This window comes from Saimiri boliviensis, chromosome 11, assembly GCF_048565385.1.
Source record: "Saimiri boliviensis isolate mSaiBol1 chromosome 11, mSaiBol1.pri, whole genome shotgun sequence".
NCBI lineage: Eukaryota > Metazoa > Chordata > Mammalia > Primates > Cebidae > Saimiri > Saimiri boliviensis.
Genome location: NC_133459.1, coordinates 84,715,676 through 84,735,033, shown reverse-complemented (window position 1 = coordinate 84,735,033; position 19,358 = coordinate 84,715,676). Strand labels below are relative to the sequence as shown.

General features: G+C 44.2%; 1 long non-coding RNA gene across 1 annotated transcript; it reads right to left on the bottom strand.

Annotated features, from left to right (window-relative positions):
- Positions 1 to 1,075: 1,075 nt before the first annotated feature.
- Positions 1,076 to 19,006, bottom strand: LOC101032928 (uncharacterized). The gene is made up of 2 exons (XR_012512477.1): positions 16,248 to 19,006; positions 1,076 to 2,143 (listed from the first exon to the last, which is right to left on the bottom strand). It is a non-coding gene; the product is annotated as an uncharacterized LOC101032928 (long non-coding RNA).
- Between the last annotated feature and the right edge of the window lie 352 nt (positions 19,007 to 19,358).

Genomic DNA, 19,358 nt, shown 5'->3' with positions numbered 1-19,358 from the left:
GATTCTGTTCGTCATTAATCTTCCCCCTTTGTCTCATCCCTCATCTCTTGCCAAATGACTTTTCAAGTACTCACTGAACTTATTTTAAAGGACAAAGCATTTCTATACTCCCTCTGTTAAGAGATACCACAAGAAATGAAAATGGCTGAAGGATCTTTTTTTGTTTAATGAGGGATTTACAGATTTTTGTAAATGCCTTTCAATACAGGAAACCCATTAAAGAAACTTAGTGAAAGTTACTCTTGTGATTTCCAAGTAGACACGGGGGCAGTGATTCTAATATTCATATCCTTACAGAATCCTAGAGAATTGTTGAAAACGCACACTCCTGGGCCCCATTGCTATCTGATCCAGTAATTCCTGGGGCCCAGAAACTTTTATTTTTGAAAACTCAGCAAGCAATTCTGATGCAGGTGGTCCCAGGACCACACCTTGAAAAACACTGACCCAGTGAATGTTTATCCACATGGCAGAGATAATTTGCAGCCCTGGTTTGGGGAGAGACTGGCTTCAGGATATTGGAATGTTAAGAGGTCAGGGACGAAGGGCTTGGGTTGAGACATGGGGGCCTGAGATGTCAAAGGTCACCTGCCCACTTCTTTTCTGAGACTAACACATAACTTAGGTTGTCTTGTTTTCATGAGTTCCAAACTCACCCATTAGGAAATAAAGAATGACCTGTTCAAATTCCTTCTGTGAATCTTTCTCAGGTTCCTTAGGAGCAAAAGGCCTGTGTTCCCTCCCAGGAGTTGGCTGTGCTCTTTGTATGGCTGTGTGTTTTCTTCTCCCACTCACTGTCAGTACTCAGCCAATACAAAGCAGTTTCCTTGTTCTGAATCACATTTTCAGTGTGGACCATAACTAATCTGGACTTTGGAAATCAAAATGGGGAGCACAACATGTGACCTGAATGTGATATTTTTTCCATAACCGGAGCTCTTAATATTTAGTTTTGTTTAATGACCTAAGACATGGATCTGCATGGATTGCTCTTTCTGCCCCATTCAATTCACACACAGAGTAGAATTCACATAACCAGGCATTAATTTTTCTCATAGAAATAATCAATTCTACATTTAAAAACATGTTAAGATGTTTTATTTCTTAATCAGCTAATTTGACTGGGAAACAAAGATGCCTTTTATTCACATTTTCTTTGAGTCGTGTTACTGTAGTGAAAGTTCCCCACAAGATTTGGCCTTCGCTCACAAGTTTTGTGGCTGCCAATTAGTTTCCAGAGTTGCTATTTTACAAAAATGCTTCTCACTTTTAAAAAATGTAATTGAATGTCTGTTCATCACAGAGTTTCTTGTGTTCAAGCCCAGGGTGTTAAACATTTTTCGGGTTGACTTGGGTCAGCTTTGAAAAATTTCAGACAGTGAAACTTGAGAAGGGACCGTATGCTATAGTGTGTTCCTCACATCCTGTTAAGTATTAAGTGGATATTTAAAATGGAGTTGTTATACCTCTTGACTGACTTAAAGTGAGCCATATAGTTTACAAGACTATTAATTAAATGAGAAGATTGCATGGGATGCACATGTATTTTCATAATCATTCACATTGGCCCAGAGTTGCCCTTTAATTTTCAGACTAATTAAAGTAACACATTGAACTGAAAGGGTGGGTGGCTGCGTTTCTGCATAGATGCTAACACTGATGAAAGTGAAATGGGGAGTTTTTCTTTTTTAAAGGAAAAGGAGTGGGAGAAGAAAGAATCCGCCTGAGTGGACCTGACTCCATTCTATTCATGGCTCCCTATTTGTTCCACTCCTGGATCAAGTTTTTAATTTAACAAGACTGCATTTTGGGGGGAGTTTTCAACCCCATCTGTTTGGGGCCAGAGTGTGCCCCACCTGGTGGTGCAATTGATTTCTGAATTAACTGGGCTTTATTTCAGTACAATAGAGCGATTGTTTAGTTGCTTTTAAGCACTGGGATTCTTGGAATCTGATGGGCAAAAAAATAAATCAGACTGCAACGTGCGGCTCTCTGGGCCGCTAATTGCATCTGACCCATTATCCTCCACAGTCCTGGTTCAAACTTTGACACGGCTGACTTGGAGTTTGCAATGTAAATGGAAGGGCTGCTTTTGCAGGTCATCATACTGCAGAAAGTCCATTCCTGGAACACTTTCCGAGGCCTGGAAAAGAGAAGAAACAGATATTAGCAATTATAGCAGGATTGTGCAGCTGCCGGTATTTGGGACTGGCAGACACAGCCACGGGCCTCTTCTCCCCGCAGCACCACCCAGCGTGGGGAGCAGAGATGGAGGTGGTCAGGCTGTCCCAGGGAGGGAGCAGAGCGGCGGCAGAGGTGTCAAAGGATCATGTGTTCATGGCATCCAGCGAAAGAGCAGCTGAGGGGAAGCGCCCTCCTCCTCCCACACCCCACCCTTAAAAAGCATGCTCTACTGGCATATAGTTAGCAACTCTTTTCCTGCCTCTATAGCTTTATCCTTGCCACCCATAAAGCCTCCTTGAAAAAAGTACAAGGTTTCTAAAGATCCTCTCTTTCTTTGCAAAGAAAAATTCCTCTGCTCCTGGTAGGCACATCCAAAAGAAATGTCTTGTGCTGCTCCACAGCCTGGGTCTGACACAAGGATACAAGTGTTCACCTTCAGCTCCGCCTCCCTGTAATCATGGCTCTCTCTCCGCAGGGGTCAGACCTAAGTTTATTTAACAGTGATTTTAAAACCATATCCCAGACAGTGATTTTAAGGGATGGAGCTGGGCCCTGAGAGGACAGGAGAGGGCTGGAGAGCACTGCTGGGGGAAAGGGTGATTCCAATTCAGGAGGGGTTCTGGGGGCTCAGAGGCAAATTGCAGCTGGCTCCAGTTCCTCAATCTGGAGAGAAAACAGGTCCTAGAAAGAGAGAGGAAGGGGGATGTCCAGGGAGCAGGGCTGCCAACAGCACAGAGTCACCTGTGCAAGGTACAGGCCCCCAGTGCGGCAGTCTGAGTCACACCTGGAGCTGCACCCAAGGCAGTGGTCTCGACATGGGCTTCATTCAGGGTGACAGGGCAGTTCAAACCCTGGCTTTGCTATTTACCAGCTTGGCCTTGGCCAAGTTACATTATCCTTCTGCCTCAACTTACAAAATGCTCAAATGGGGCAGTGAAAGAAATAGTAACTACAAAATAGCACTGTTTGGGGAATTTGACACTAAATTGGTACACAGTAAGTGGTACATCGTAAGTGTTTGATGAACTCCATCACTAGAACCAAGGTCTGGCCTCCTCTCTTTGTTTGCTGAAGAAAGTTCAAGGTCTCCCAAAGAAGACCACAAGTCCACACCTTAATCAGCAATATTAACCTGGCACATACATAGGGGGGCTTGGCTCCTGGCAGACTGAGCTCCTGACTTTCCAGAGAGCACCAGCCAGCGGAGGAGACAGAGCCAGCTACACCCATAGGAGAGCAAAAGCACTGGCACCCTGTGCTCCTCAAGCCCCATGGACCTTCGTCAGTCCAATCTTGCAGAGCATTCCATTCTGCCCCTATGGGATTCCTGTCCCTCTTTGCGGCAAGGAGGCAATGCCTTGATGTGCTACAGATCATGCTGGGTGGGTCCCCTGACTTGCAGCATTCCATCCCCAAGATCAGGAGTCCAACCTAATCTTGCCATTTGCTGGTGTGGTGGTGAATTGAATTGAATGTGTCAACCTGGTTGGCCTAAGAGATGACCAGATAGCTGGTAAAACATTATTCCTGGGTGTATCTGTGTGAGTGTTTCTGGAAGGGCATAGCATTTAAATTGGTAGGCTGAGTAAAGAAGAGCTCCTAGGTTGAGGGTAGTGGCTCATGCCTGTAATCCCAGCACTTTGGGAGGCCGAGGGGCGAAGATCACTTGAGGCCAGAAGTTTAAGACCAGCCTGAGCAATACAGTAAGACCCCATTTCTACAAAAAACAAAATGAATTTGCTTGGGCACAGTGGCAGACTTCTGTAGCCTCAACTACTTGGGAAGCCGTGGTGGGAGGATGGCTTGAGCCCAGGGGTTCGGGGCTGCAGTGAGCTGTGATTGTACCACTGTACTCCAGCCTGGGCAACAGAGCCAGACCCTGTCTGGAAAAACAAACAAACAAACAAACAAACAAAAAAACCTCCCTCATTCCCTCACCACCTTACTAACACTGGTGAACACATCATCAATCTGTTGGGGGCTCAGATTGAATGAAAATGGAGAATGGTGGATTACCTTGTTCTGCTTGAGCTGTGACATCCACATTCTCCTGAGCTTGGATATTGGAACTCCTGGTGTTTAGGCCTTCAGATTTGAACCAGGACTGACATCACCGGCTCCCCTTGTTGTCAGGCTTTTGGGTTTAGAATGGAACTCCACCACCAGCTTTCCTGTGCCTCCACCTTGCAGATGGCAGATTGTGGGACTTCTCAGCCTCATAACAAATCCCATTCTATACAGCCATATATATATATATATATATATATATATATATATATATATATATATACACATATCCTATTAGTTCTGTTTCTCTGGAGAGCCCTGACTAATACAGCTGGACTTGACCCTGGTTTCTTATCTCAGTGGATAATAAGAAGATGATACTTTTGTGTGAGTTTAAGTATAGCTCCCGAGTATATTTCGTTAAGTGTGTATGGCGCTGACTTTGGCAGTATTGCAATAGAGCCGTCCCAGCCATGCTCCTCAGCTCAGAGATGAAGAAATGTACTGTATTTGGGGACAGGTCTTTACTGCACCTGGATTCCTATATTTGCTAGTAAATAGCAGCACATGGAGTTATTAATTAGCACTTAAGAGTTCATTAGCATTCATAAGTAATGTCAACACAAGCTGATGAACTAAACTAGGTTGTTTGGGAAGGGGACATGAAAGAGAAAACTTCTCCCTCCACTTGGATTTATAGCAATGTTACTACCCTAGAATCGACCCTCACCAAGGAGTCAGCAAAAATAAACACAAACACACAGGGCAAGACAGTAAATTCCCTGTACATGAGGGTGGCCTCTCCCGAGTTTCTGGTTCCCATTAGTAATCTACCTCATATTGAATGGATTTGAGACTTGGTTTAAAGAAAACATACAGTAGCAATATAACCAGCCAGGGATCCATATGTGATTCTTTTTCATAAAATTTTCAAGTTGAAAGAAAACTTAGAGATCATTGCATCATCTCTCCATGCTTCAGGTAAGGAACCCCAGGTTCTAAAGTTAATAACAACTGGGTCTGGAAACTTCACATCTTTACCTCAGTTTCTATGACTCAAAAATGGATGAAACTGATACATCAAATTCAGGGCCAGAAAGTCCACTTGGATCCAATGTTATCACTTCCTTGAAACAGTCCTTCTCTCCACCAAGAAAGCTTGCTTCTTTTACTCTCTGTATTGTCTTTTGGGAACCAAGCATCACTCACTCACTTCCCCTTTCAGTCAATCTTTCAGCCCAGCTCAACAAGAATCAATGGTAGTTGATGTCTATACTTCAGTCTCTTCTGGGCACAGCAACCAAGGGAAACACTGTGGGAACCGCTGGACTTCTAATGATGAAAACTATACTGGGCTTCAATAATTCAACTTACTAGGGACTAAAAGGAGCTTTAGAGGTGGGAGAAGGAAGGGGAAGAGCAATCGATTGAAGGGGGAGACAGAGACATGGTTAGAAAACTAGAAACTCCCAGAGGACTATCAATTCGCAGTTCTTCCATCCATTTGGAAACATCACCATTTTTATGCAGATCTAAAACATTTAAATTAAATTTAACAGTTGTTTTAATAGGTTTTTTCAAAACAAACACTTTTAAAAGCTTTTCCCACATTCAATTTATACAGGTATTTTGCTCACAAAAAGCCCACTCACAAAAGACGAGCCCACAATTTTGGTTGTAGCATTCACCTTTTGTTGTCTTACACAGTCTTCGCTACATTAAGCTTTTATCAAATTTCTAAAGGACATTCTGTATCATCAATTATGATGTCTGGTTTCAGACTTGATTTTGAGTAGCAGAGCCTTACTCTGAGTCTCCGTGTGCAGTATGTAGGTTGACACCTTGGGCTATGCTGGAACAACATCTGCCATTCAGTCTATGTGGACTAGATGGGAAGTGAGGGAAGACCAAGTACTAACCCAGGATACAAATGGTTCTGTTTTTAGAAATTTTTGTGTATCCTTAATTTAGAACAGTTGCTCAAGTGAGATATCCTGCTGACATTATAATTTTTCAATAATGTCACATTTCTGCAAACAAGCATGGTTTCTATCCCGGTAGGTTGGCTGTAGTTCTCAAATACATTGTTGATTATTCTAATCTACCAATATGTGTTCTGTATGGTTATTAGCAAAGAAAACAACCAAGAAACCAAAGATGGCCTCTACCTCACATTTAAGTTCATCTACAGGGAATACTGGATTCACCCTGGGATTCAGTGTTAACCTTTAACTTGGTCAGGAGCTTGGTGCCGAAATAGCTACCAAGTCTCCTTGTCTCCTAATACATAATGGTCTGACTGTTGTTCCTTCCATGCCCCTCAGGTCATCACTAGATAACATATTGTCTGATCATCAGAGTTCATTGCCTGCTTTAAGCTCCCTTGGGATGCTGAAATCTCGGATGTTATGGCTAGGATGTGTGGTGATCTTGTGTGGAGTCTGTCTTCAGAACTATCATCAATGACTTTTAATGATTTAGCAAAGTAGCTCATGCCAACATGAGGCCTTTCAGAGTACTATCAAACTGCAGGAGCTTCTGGATGGTAATGTCAAAACACCAGTGTTCTTTGTGATATATAGGCCCATAATCAATCACCGACTTCCCCTGCTGTGCCTTTCAGCACTGCCATTTTAAATAATTTGGGGAGAAATGGGCAATTTTCCGTGATATATAAAAGCTGAAAAGGCATCAAGAACTCCAGTGCCAAAGACCCTATGGATAGGTAGTGACCTTAAGGATGTCTTTTCAGCAGCCGGATTTGCTTGGTATTTGCCAGAACCGAGATTTGCTGTTAGTATAAACGCATCATCCCTGCGTGCTTCAGGTAGGGCTTTTGTAAGATGCCACAGACAATGACTAAAAGGCACTCAAGCAGAAGTGACTGCAAGCAGGAGGCTGAAGAAAATAGACTGAAGGACACTTGAGAACCACGCTCCCGACTGAACACCTGCCAATGGTTCCACATCACCCACACAGTGAAGTTTAGGCTTATCAGCATGGGCTGTAAGAGCCTTCCTTATTTGACCCTTCAGTGTCTCTGACCTTGTCCTCTATGCTACAGAAACATTCATCCATGCCATTTTTCATCCTGTACTTTTGATCTGCCAACAAGAGTCTTCTGCCATATCCTGAGCTCTTTTTTTAATTACACAAGGCTAAGCTCAAGCATCGACTCCTCTTGGAAACTTGCCTTTACCATCCTTCTCCAACTACATAAGGTATCAATCCTCTATCCTCATCTCTACCACTGCAGTCAGCATGATGTTTGCAATAGTTAATTATCTTTTGCTCCACTTGACTGCAAGGTCCTTAAGGGCCAGGGCTATTTCTTATTTCTCTTTGTCATTTTCATATTCCCTGTACCAAGCGCAAAACCTGTCACACAGTAGATGCTTAATAAATGTTCACTAGATGAATAATAGTCTTCAAACAATATGAAAAGGCTGTGGGAAAATGGTAAATAACATCTAACACATCTACTGTGGCATATCAGAAATGGAAGGACTAATTTTGAACCAAATGGTTGGGTAGCCTGGAAGGTAAGGAGCTTAAGTCATTAAGAGTAGCAATATGTATCCCTGCCAGCTCCAGCTCTGAAGACAGCTCCTACTACTGTGGCTGCTGGTCTCAATATTGCAATAGATATCATTGTCTCGCTCTTCTAATAAAGATTCTCTTTACCCTCAGCTAGTATCTCTTTTGTGTATGTGCCTTAATTGGTGGTGTGACCCAGACCCTTATTCTTGAGGGGTCTGAGTCCCTCAGCCTCTTCTCAGGCTATCGTTGCAGCACTTATCCATTTACCCGTCAAAATTGGGCAAGAGATCATCTAAATAGAACATCCAACTGGCTCACTGGGTGGTAAAAATAGGTCTTCCTGCTTCCATTCTGTAAGAGCAGCCCTCCTCTTCTTGATCAGGATCAAACAGTGCTGCTAAGAGGGTGTTTCCTCAGCACATGGACTCTGAAGTGCCCCACCAGCAGCCATAGCTTAGAGTTCAGTGGTACCCTGCTGCATCCCCTGATGGAAGCTTTCTCCCTTTGGAAGCCAAGACTTCTAAGCCTGCAGAACCCAGAACTGCAGGCAAGAAAAGTACAAATTCCCCAAGTGGGTTACCAGGAGTGATGGTAAACAGAGCCACAGTGACTTTCATTCCTTGGTTCCTGAACTCATGCGTTCTGCCTATTGGGAAACAGCTCCAGGTGATGGTTATTGATTTAAAGTGTACACTGCATTCTGGAGAATAGTGCCTGATCCTCACAGATACCATCTTCAAGCCTTCTACTGAAGGCTATCTATGTGCCTTCAATAGGCCAGTCACTCCAGCAGACCAGATTCTTCTATGTGGTACTGTATGAGATAGGGCCATTGAATTCATTGCCTGGTGCAGCACCTCCTTTGCCATAAAGTGGGTCCCATGCTGTGACACAAATGTGATGCGGGATCCCTGTTGATAGATAAAATACTTTAAGCTTTCAGATGGTGGTGCAGGCTGAGGTTCTGCAGCAAGGAAAGGCAATCCCATTCTGAAATATCATTTATTCAAGTTAAAATGAATTGGTGCTCCTTCTAGCCATGTAGCTAACTTGCCATCAAGTGGCTTCTCATTGACCTCAAAGGATAGTATCATGTTGGTAACTGTTCTCTGCTGTTGACAATCAGACATTGGGCGCAGCAAGCGCTATATTAATTTGGTAGGAGCCATGCTGTAGACCCGCATTATCACCTCCAACCCTAACACTCTGGCTACTCCACTGATGCACCCTTTGTGCCAGCACTGCTGTGACCCATGGCAGAGGCTGGCTTATGTCAGCTGGCCTAGTCATTCTATCTTTGTGTTGAATGCTTTCTTGTGGGTGTTAGTTAACATGTGATACAAAGCTCTTCACACTTCATGCCCACTCCTGTAGGTGTGCCCCTTCCCTAAATGCCCTTGTCTTTTTCCTTCCAGGCCTTGACCATTTGACTAAGCCATTTGCCACTGCCTATGAGCTTAGACATATTCTCTTTCCACACAAAGTGGATGAGCAGGTGCATCACTTAAAGCTATGCCCATTGGGATGATTTCTACTAATTAGTGACTTCAAGGTCACCCTGAGTAGGGCTAAAGTGCAGTTGCAGTTCATGTTCAGCTTACACCCACATACCAAGGCAACCTTCTCATGAACCAAGCTCAACCTTTCATATGTTCTATCAACTGGCCATAAGGGACCCCCATGCAGCCACAGGTGTGCACTGAGGCAGAGGTAATGTGATGGTGGTGGATGACAATTTGGCAGTCTGAGCCACTAGATCATGCAACTTACTGCTGACCTCTCTCCCTGCTCGTGTTCAATCCCAAATGTACCCTTTCGTCTCAGAAGGATTACCTCTGGTCACCCACCGACCTTATAACTTATTGGATCTGACAGAAAGAAGTTCATGATGGGCAGTTCTGGCCTCACAACCACTGGATGACTAACAGGCAGAGTCCCAAAGCATACTGGGAGCTGCTTTTCAAAATGTGTGTAACCTCTGCTCCAAACTCTCTCACTCAACATAGTCATTTGGAGGGTTTTCTGGCATTATATACTATTTCCATTCTGCTATGCCCATTTCTCTGAGCTTTTTTGTCCTTTCTCCCACCAACTATCATTGTAATTCATTTCTACTTCCTTTTATGTGAGCTTTTACCTACTCTGAGTTTCTGAGAGCCATCCTAGCAGTACATTAGCAGGATCCCAGGATCTTTGCCAGATGCTAAGTTCTGTAGCCCAAGAGAGTGATCCCATATGATAAATTTCCCCTTATATAACTTTACCTTCTGCCTACCTTGATCCAGTACTCTCAGAACCCAGTCCTTTAAATAATGTTTGATATCCTGCCAGTGCCTGTTGGCTACGTCCTGCAGTTCCTCCAAGGTATAAGTACCTTTCCTTTCCTAGCAGGCCCCACACTTCCCCAGCCGGGCAGTGTTGTGATTTAACCCCATTTATTAGTCTGGCTGCCAGGAAAGGGACTGTGGGGGCAGATCTTAAAGTGGGAAGGACACATTCGTCTTGCAAGGCAGAGTCCTCTGCATCTTCTTTCAAGCAAGAGAGGAGGAATGCTAGCCTTTAACAGACAGGAGTGGGCCACTTCTGTAGGCCCAGAGAATTTAGGGGAATCTGGAGACTCAAGATATTTAAGTGCATCACGTCAGATGTCACCATCTAATATCTCAAGGGCCTGTTCTTTCCCAGTCAGAACCTGGCCTGGCACAGCTCACATATCTAGGTTGAGCATTCAATCTTCCCAGGAATTCTCTCAATCTTATGATTAAGTCCTAGCCCTGATATCAATTTTTTCTGCCTTCTTACTACAGGACATGGGGCTTACTTGATATCCAACAGTGAGGCCCTCTGGTTTACACATTAATTGCTTATGAATTGCCTTATCCAAAGCATGAACAGCCCCCAGTAATACCCACCCATTGTCATTGTTCTTATCATTACTATTTCCCCATATTTCTCAAATGCCTGGTACACTCACCTACCAGTGAATACTTTCACCAGCGTACCATTCCACATTGCCACTGCGACCCTGTGCCAGGATCTATTCTGCTCCACCCACTCCCACTCCCAGACAGTGAGGACCCAGAGATGAGGTCCTCACTATGAGTAGCTGGCAGGCGATCTAGCTCCTGAATCCCATCTTAGATTGCCTTTCTCAGACCACTGCTGGTACCAACTGTTTAGGCTGGGTTCCCTGAGAAGCAGAATTTGAATCAGGGGTTTGTGTAGGAAGTTTATCAGCACCTGCTCTTGGAAATCACCATTCATAGAAGTGAAAGCACAGGGAAGGAAACAGGACTGGGCCAGGGGAGAAGCTGGGCTGTGATACAGTCACAACAAAGGCGTCAGCTAACCTTACAGAGAGCTCAGAAGCTCATTTGCACTTAGTTGTCTGAAGCTGTGGTGAGGTGGAGAGACCTTTATAGCCCTACAATATAAGGTTCTGGACACTGGCTAACCCAGGAGAGGGGTTGTTACCTTGAGTGAAGAGGCTCACTTACATAGAGGGCATGGAGCAGAGAGGGTGACAGAAGAGGGCTGTCAGCCAATGGCACTCTCAGCAGCTGGAGGAGTAAGGCTTCAATTCTGAAGGGGGATTTCGGTAGCAGCAAGTAGTGACTCCCACAGAACCCAGCTCCAGCTCTGACTAACTTTATGACCTTGGGCAAGTCAGTCATGCTCTCTGGGCCTTAGTTTCCTGATCTATAAAATGGAAATGACTAAATGTCTACCTCACAGGGTTGTCATGGAGATTAAATGAAATAATAATGCAAAGCACCTTAATACAGAGCCTGACACATCATAAGGAGCACTGTAGCTTCTAAACAGAAGCAGCTTGGGGCTTATATGAGAAGCTACTAAATGAGGAGATGCAACAAAAGGGGTTGCTAAACTGTGGGCATTGGGAGCTTAGAAGAGGTAAAGATCAAGGAAGTAAATAAGAGCAATGTCAGAGAGGAGATAGTCAATTGATGCACAGACTTTAGAAAGGTGTAACAGAAGAAGACAGCTTCCAGGTGAGATATTAACAAGAGCAAAGGCCCAACAAACAATGGCATTTGCAGAGCAATGACGGAGTCAGCCTGGCTGCTGCAGTGTTTCTTGCCTAGAAGTAGACTAGGAGGTGGGTGGATTATGGAAAGCTGGACATCCAAGCAGAAACAGCAGCTCTGGACTTCCCAGCAGACCATAGTTTAGTTGGACTCAAAAGTGGCTTGCGGGGCATTCCAGAGAAATGGAATTATCTTGGCAGGAGAGGGCAAGGAGGAAGATGGAGGGAGACAATGAAGAGAGAGGAATGAGGAACAGAGAGACATGTGGAGGAAAGAGAAGGCTGTGAACAAACTGGGGACTAAAAGCCAATCCAGAGAGTGCAAAAGAAAATCAGGAGTAAATAGAGTTTTAAGAAAGAATGGTCTTCCGATTTCAGAAGTTCCAATTCAAAGACTCAGACTGTTCAGCTATGTTACTTCCTTGAGAAATAATACAAGTACACTTATTAAGAAGCCAGCATTTTGCTATATTATAAATAGTTGTGAATTAATGTCCCTTCTCAAAATGCCTACTTTTCCAACAGGTGCAGTATTACACCATCTGCCTAACAAAAGAATCTAAATGTCACTAACTTCATAAGAATATATAATTGACTGCCTAGGACCCTAGTTTATTATATTTAATAACTTGTACTTATACAGCATGTAGGGGCAAAAAAGGTGTTATAAATGTTAACCCTCTAATTCACAAAATAACTCCTTAGAAAGAGAGAAAGCATGACACTCCCTTTTTAACAGATCCATTCATTCAACAAACATTTATTGGGTTCCTACAAGCTAGGCATTGTAATGATGTAGAAATTTGGCTACATAGAGTTTGATTCAGGCTGCTGGGTGCCTGCCTGCTCCCCCAGCCACAATGAGAGCCTCCCAAGACCAGGAACCACAACTTTTTCTCTCTGAAGTCCTAGAGCCCAGAACTGCACCTGGAAAGAAGCTTTATTCCATAAATATGCATAGATTTTTTAAATTAAATACCCAGCATTAGATATAAGTCTCTGCTACCATTATTAAAAAACATAAAACCCAAAACTCTTGACTTCTGAGGCATTGCTGGCTGCTGGACCTTACTTCTTGTGGAACCTCCCCACCACCATCTGATAAAATATTCACTCATCCCCTGAACACTGTGAATTGTATGCAATTTCCATAGCCCTTTGCATTTACTGTGGATGAGGTAGAGGCTGAGAATGGGCCCCACACTAAGAGCTGCTCTTTCCTTAAAGACTTTTGGCTTCAGTGCAGATTTTTATATTGGAAGGAAAAATAGAACTCTGGATCTAGAAATCACTCCAAGTCAATATCCTCTTGGTAGCCTGAGTTGGGTGTGGGAAAGTTCCATTTGGCAGCTCTGAGGTCCCAGCTACTATCAAACGGCCAGTACAAAAGAGAAACAAATTGGACATTGAGCATCTCTCTGACTCAGGTCTTGGGGGTCTCACTGTGTTGGTGAGATTACGCTCTATCGAGATGCTTCATAGGTATCTAGTAATTTAACCAACTTGTACAGGATCCAAAACAAAGCCATTATGTGCCACCCAAAGTCCTGGTGAACCGGAGAAAGAGATAGTTATGAGTGTGTGCCCAAATTTTTCACCTACTCCTCCCCTCCTCCCACATCCCAAAGTGGATGCCATTAAAAAGCTCAATTGCTAATATCTGGAAGGTATCCTGTGTTCTCAGAACTAAGGCCAGGGTGTCATCTGTCCCTAATCATGAAAGCAGACTCTCCCCAAGCCTGAATACGGAAGTGGCACCAAAAGTCTCAGGTGCTCCAGCCCAAGCCTGGAGCTATTATCCTTGGGACAGTTACAGCAGATGGTCTATTTCAGGCGTCCCCAAACTTTTTACACAGGGGGCCAGTTCACTGTCCCTCAGACAGTTGGAGGGCCGCCACATACTGTGCTCCTCTCACTGACCACCAATGAGAGGTGCCCCTTCCTGAAATGCGGCGGGCGGCTGGATAAATGGCCTCGGGGGCCGCATGCGGCCCGTAGGCCGTAGTTTGGGGATGCCTGGTCTATTTTCACAAATGTCAAAAATTAGGCTCCAGACACTCACAAGGCCTAAATTAGCTGCTGGCCACTTAAATCATACAGATTACACTTTCTCTTTACCTTTTGCTCCCTAACGTTGCTCAGTGATTGACTGTATGAACCGCCGCTCTCCAAAGAGCTTCAAACGAACTCCATGTAAACAGTGCATCTGAAGAGGCCCGCAGAACTTGAAAGAAGAGGACTTGGCTTCCCTCATTCTTTGAAAAATATATCCTGTATCCTTTGGCTGAATTATACAGAAAAAGAAATCTGAGTTTCTTTCTTCTGCTCTTCCGGGGAGGAGGGCGGCACAGTCTGTCTACGGCTGAGCCCACAGTTGTATATGAAAGTTAGTATTTCCAGGGCCCTGCGTGGGATACCTTTCCCAGAATTCATGTTCTCCATGGGAAACTGAAATAGCGCACGAGAGTTACCCTAAGTAGATTTAAATAATTAAATTCAAAAATTCTCAAACCACTTGCTGTTTCAAATTTATTTCTTTAATAACAGCTCAGACTCAGCAACAGACTGGATTAAGGTTTCATTTATTGGAAATTTAAGGTATATCCAGCTCTGGGTGTTGTTTTTAAGTATTTAAGGGGAAATTTGTGCTGGGTGAAAATGAAGAGACTGCAGCATTATAAATTCATTTCCTCTATTAGAAGCAGGGCCGCGCCTGCACGCTGCAGCTGTTCCAGGAGGCAGTCCTGACAGGCTGGAGGGCAGCCGGGAGCAGACGACCCTTTGTTTCCCCAATAGGGGAGATTTGGCCAGCCCCATACCCTCGGCAAGAACTATTTCCTCAGTGGCGCCAGGGAGTTGGGCAGGATCATCTGGGGTGGTTTTCATGTGGCAAAGTAAAGCATCCTTTGGGATTCCAGGGCGACTTCTAAGGGATCCATCTGCATCTGTGACCTCAAACCATGTCTTGCACCAGGCCCCAAAGATGGGAGGCTGCCACGGCCTGAGCCTAGTTCGCTGACCTCTGAAATAACCCATCCTGAGACATTCAGCAAAAGCCTCGGAAAACAGGTGTTACCTCGCAGGTAACAGCCCCATGGTACTTGCTATTCATGCTAACAATTTTACAAACAAGTGAGTTTCTTATACATTCATCGCCAGCCCCAGGCATTCATATTCTTTTTAAGTACAGAAACCTTAATTAGATTTTGACCACAGACCCGGATTTGACTTACCCTGACAGGGTTTCCATTAGTGTAATCTGTGGGGGAATTCGCTGTTTTAACATCTGTGTGCCTGAGGCCTATCTCACATTTACTGCAAAACTCTGAAAAGCCTCCCTTGTATGGCTGTATGTTTCCTCATGCTCCCAATTTCACAGAAGTCATTTCAGCACCAAACGGTAATTAGCAAAGGGATGGGCCTCAGCTGACATGAATGCAATTTATTGTTTTCCACGAGGCCCTGAACCAAGCAAACAAAGAACACAGTCTAGCTGTCTGGCATTTTATTAACTTGTATTGTGCGGTGCACCTTACTGAAGGGAGATCTTCAAGAGAAATTCAGCAGTTTGTGTGTGGCAACACGCAGACTTTGGAAGAATATTAATTTCAGTTCAATTAGGCAAGTTTTGTGGTACCTCAGCCTGTAATAGAGGACAGCCACTTTTATAATTATCTTCCATATTAACTTTATCATCACCAGACTTTTGCATAAATTCAACCTTTCATCTTTAAAATGCCAACACTTCTTCAATTTTGGCAACCGTACAGCACTGCTAATTATTTGCTCATTATGTGTGGTTAACTGATGAATCATTAATAAATGAATGAATGGCTAATATATTTTTATGGTAATTGGAGATATAACTGATTGCAGACTTCCTTAGCTTCTCAAAACGGCACTGAATGAGCAGTGGCTGCCTAATTGTTTACAGATGATATTTATGCCCCCACCCAGTGTTTCCCACAGTTGTGGTTTATCCCTGGCATATTCTCATCAGTCCAGGGTGGCGGCTTAAACCAGTCTGGGCAGAGGGGAGTGGGTGGCAGCATAACCGAGCCTCCTTTATTGTGTTTCTGTCACCTCGTTTGTTTCAGCTCAGCTGCGTAACCACGTACGAGCCACATGACCATTTGCTAGCAATGTGAAGAATGCCCGTGGACTCTATTTGCCCAGGCAGTGGCAGGGCCACAGCTATGACACTGCTGTGGTTACCCCTGGTCACAAACATACAACATTCGGATGCTGACACACAAAGACCCAGGCCATCCAACTGCCACTTGTCTTGCCTGGCACGCCCAAAGGAGCAGTGGCCAGCAGCCACCCAGCCTGCTGTCTCTGTGGTTGAAAAGTTAAAGGAGACCCTTTGCAAAGTTTGGTTGGGAGCCTGGAGTTCAATTTGCACCACTCACTAAAGTCCATAAAATAAAATCAACCAGAGATCCTTTAACTCCATTCACTGACTCACCATTCCACAGCTGGTTAACGTGCTTGGAGATTAACTGCTGAATTACAAAAATTATGTTTTTCATGCTGCAAATCAGTCAGCACCTATAGGTTAAAAACAAAGAGTATATATTTTTTGACAATTCTTGTGAAAATGAAAGATGGAATACTTGCCAAATAAGGCTTGTTTAGCTTCATACAAACAGACGGAAGATCAAGTTAAAAATGCAAAGGAGATTACCAATTCTTAATTATAATTATTTAACCAGGTGGGTAGTTTCTCCTAATGAACATTTCCATGAAAACAGAATAACTAATGACAGTCTTAAAGAAGCCTTTGTCTTTCCATGTACTAATGATCACATTTATAAATATGCAGCAAGGCCCCCGTGTACATTGCTAATGATAAGTAATTAAGCACCAAGCGTGGGAAGCCAGTGAAAAGGGTCATGTTAATGCAAGAGAGGAAATTAAAAATGCAATAAAATAAGTTGCCTAGAAAAGATTAAACTAACTTCTGGCTTCTCCTTCTTCCAGAAGAAAAAGAACAGTTTTCCCCATTCTCACAGTGAAGGCATGTCAGGCCATTCAACAGCTGGTTATCAAGTCAGACAGTACCAGGTGATCCACTTCCTTTCCTGCTTTCTGCCTCCATCCCCATTTTATCCTGTAGGATTGCAGGCAGAGGGTGTGGCTCAAAGTAAAAGGCATTTTGGGTCACCAAAGGAGAGGACCAGCCCCTTGGAGAAAGGAAACAGTTGGCCATCAGAGATGGATACCTTCCACTGGGGAGTTAAATAGGACTTTGATTGCTGTTGTTAAAGTACCACTTGTTTATAAAACCATGTTGACCAATCTAGGAGAAAAAGCTTCTGGAAGAAAAAGAGAGAAGAAGATCAGTGCCTTTTCCAGTAGAGCAGAATAACCTCTGTCTTCTTGTTTTGTTGACTTCCCCAGCAGACTGCAAACTCCTGGAGGGCGAGACTACAACTCTGTGTTATTAGACCTTGTATCTCTCACGCCCAGCCGTGCACAGAGGCACTGAATGCTTAATAAACACTGGTCGAATAAGTGAATGAATGAGTGTTCCAAATCGACCATCTCTAAGCCAAGGAGCAGTGTGTCAAAGAGCCCTGTCACATCACTCCCCATCCAAGCAGCCTTGCCACCCAAACGCAGGCCCACTCAAAAGACGTGAGACCTCTCTCATTCACTTGCTGAGAAAGGCACTGATTCCCTCTTCAACATATCGTCATTGAAAGGAATAGAAATTTGAGGCTTTAAGAAAAGAAAAAGATATTTGCCAAAAAAATCATACAGTTGGTTGTAAGATTTCTGTTTAGGGATTGAATAGGCATCCCAGCATCTCCTTTGAGCGTTAAAGACACAAAATGAGTAAGTGGCCTTCTTGGCAAAAGAAAAGGGACTTATATTTGGATCTCCAAAGCTCTTAAATAAGGGCAATTTTGATTTCTTTTTTTTTTTTAAACTATCTTAGTGAAGCTCTCAAACCACTGAAGATTTTTTTCTTTCAAACGTTTGAAACTGGTTGATCTAAAGTCTCTCCAGACCTCCACATTCCCCAGCTCTTCTATGTGGTTAATCCCTCAGCGGGGGGAATCTAATTTTCTGCGGCTGCAGTCTAGGGTTAACAAGAAGGCAACGTTGATCTGAAGAAAATAGCAACCCACGAAAATCTAAACTTTGGTTGGCGATTTGGGGTAGCTTTTCTTGTTTAAATTTTCTCCCCTTTTTTTCTTAAACAAGTTCTAAGGAACAAGTCATAAGGCAGAAAATCTAGGTTTTGGCTCTCTCTGCCCTGTTTTAAGTCTCCTTCTGAATTCAAATGAATCATTTCCTTTTACATAAAATCTTCAACGAGGCCACACTTCTTTTGTTATCAGAGTGTTGTCATCTGCAAGCCTGCGTGACTCTCATAAAGGCAATTTAGTACCTGACATTGGAGCAACGTGTGCGCGGGCTGGATTTGCCTTACAAATAAGGGCTGCCGCGGGAACCTCCGGAGAGGCCAGAGGCCCTGCTCGGGGACACCTAAGGTGCATCTTTCACCAACTTCTCCGACAGGCCTCTGCTTCCCAGGGCGTGCAGTTCCGTGCACAGCCGCCTTCCCCTTCCCCTCCCGAGAAAGTTCAGGCCGGCGGCAGGGCCACTCTGCAAGCTTATCCTGACCCCCAGTGGCCGACCCTGTCATCGGGCCCGCACCGGGTTCCTCTCTCGCAGCCGGGCAGAGGTGAACACCGCCCTGAGGTTCCCTGGATCCCAGGGACCCAAGCACTGTTCGCTTTAATTGACAATTAAAACAAACTTCGCTTCTCAGAAGAACCAACCGAGTGAAATTTCACAACTGCAAATTTCACAATTCAATTCCCTTGAAGCAAAACCAGTAGTTTCCCTGAGGTTTCACTCCACACCTCTCCATTTGTTGTTTAACTTCCCCCTCAAATTTCTCTTCCCACACACAATTTTATTTTCGAGTCAGTCATGGAAACTGTTTAATTATGTTTCTGGGGGTCCCCGCATCCTCCCTGCCCTGGTGCTGAGTCAGCGCTTCCGCGAGCCCCAGGATGAGAACTCCAGCGAGCGCATGCTTATTAACAGAGCAGCGTGGCGCTCCCAGCGACCAGGGGGGCCCCCGAGGTGGCTATTTATGGCTTCTGCCCACCGGCCTGCCTGTTCAAGCTGTTTCATATTGTCAGCCACCGGAATCAAACAACCTGAAATAAGGCCTCCGCGGCCACGAATAGAACGCAGTCAGCAAACACGTACGACCCTGGCGTTTGAGTCGCCGGATTTAGCAAGTAAAAATACAAGATGCCCAGTTAAGATTGAATTCAGATAAACCACAAATACTTTTTTAGTATAAGTATGTCCCAAATATTGCAAGGGATATGTTTGTACTAAAACATATTTGTGGTCTATCTGAAATTCACATTTCACTCGGGGCCTTCTATTTTATCTGGCAATCCTACCCAGTAGAGAAAGGAGAGGTTCTGTTTTATGGCCTTATGGCTTAGCTTCTGAGCAGATCCCTGGATAGGTCTGGGGGCCTGGGCCTCTCCTAAGAGTTAGGTGAGAATTATTTTTAAACGGTAGGAAAATGGTCCGAATGTGG